This window comes from Silene latifolia, chromosome 2, assembly GCF_048544455.1.
Source record: "Silene latifolia isolate original U9 population chromosome 2, ASM4854445v1, whole genome shotgun sequence".
NCBI classification, from domain to species: Eukaryota; Viridiplantae; Streptophyta; class Magnoliopsida; order Caryophyllales; family Caryophyllaceae; genus Silene; species Silene latifolia.
Genome location: NC_133527.1, coordinates 93,918,843 through 93,920,240, shown reverse-complemented (window position 1 = coordinate 93,920,240; position 1,398 = coordinate 93,918,843). Strand labels below are relative to the sequence as shown.

Genomic DNA, 1,398 nt, shown 5'->3' with positions numbered 1-1,398 from the left:
TTATCAATTGTTTACACCCCTTTTAATTCATCTTGCTTGTTTATTTCCATTGCTATTTTAGTTTACTGACCTTCTACATCAACCCAATTTGTGACACCCCTAAGACACCACTAGTTGCAATAGAAATCTCATTTCAATACCCGTCCCTTGGGATCCGACCTTTACTTGCCTCTTTACTAATTGTAGAGTTGTTTGTGAAGCTATAAATTGTGTTTTGATTCGGACGTGACCCAACGACCACATCTATTTATTTGTGAACACGAAACGGACCGATCAAAAATGGCGCCGTTGCTGGGGACGGTGTTTACTTGATTTAGATTTTCTTTTATTGTTATTTGTTGTGTCTTTCTTTGCCTTGGGGAAGTAAAACTCCTCAAGGTTTGTTCTAATTGTTTTCAAGTTGTTTGATATTTTGCATGTCTAGAAGATCACAAGGTGATTTGTTACCTTTTGACCGTGAAATTGAAAGAACCTTGACGAACAATAGGATATTTGTCAGGAGGAATTTGAGAGGTATTAGTGAGGTTGTTCAACCAACTATTGAGTTCACCAACCCTTTTGCAAGAGAAGGAGAGGAGAACCCATTACAAAATACCCCACAAAATCAACCTACAATGCCTAAATTTTCGTCACATTCCGTACCCACCGAGGACAACCTACCCAATGGTACTCCCACACCACAACATCTAACCGGAAATTTTATTGCCAAATCCGCCTTTATCCAATTAGTCGAAAGGAGCCAATTTGGGGGGATGCCTAGTGAAGACCCTCATTCTCATATGGAAACCTTTTGCGACTATTGTGATGCGATTTCTCAAACCGGTGTGACTCAATACCAAATTCGATGGGTCTTATTTCCTTTTTCTCTAATCGGCACCGCAAAACAATGGTTGATGGGCCTTGACAAGGCCACTCTCGGAATAGATTCTTGGAGGAAGTTGGCTCTAGCTTTCTACAAAAAGTTCTACCCACCGGAAAAGACTAACATGCTAAGAGCTCAAATTACGGGTTTTAAGCAAAGGGATGAAGAATCTTTGTATGAAGCTTGGGAGCGGTTTAAGGGAATTTGTAACACCCCCATACTCCAAGTGCCTTACCAGGACCACTCAGGTATGAAGACATTACCATCTCGGTTGCCCGAGGTATGATAATCAAATAGACAAAACAGAAACAACGTTTAATTATAAATAGTTTAATGAATAAATACAATCCTCAAACCAAACCAAAGTACGATACATTATTCCAAACTATCTGTTATCAACTGAAATGTAAATAAATGCTAAACTACAGCGGAAGACTCTATCATCATGTCGTGGCCATCCCAGCTATCCCAGTACTCATCTCTATACCTGTTCAATATCTCGCTCACCATCCCCGAATGGATCACCGCAGTTTACA

The 1,398-nt window shown here is 40.1% G+C and overlaps 1 pseudogene; it reads right to left on the bottom strand.

Annotated features, from left to right (window-relative positions):
* Positions 1-986: 986 nt before the first annotated feature.
* Positions 987-1,085, bottom strand: LOC141645154 (small nucleolar RNA R71; annotated as a pseudogene).
* Between the last annotated feature and the right edge of the window lie 313 nt (positions 1,086-1,398).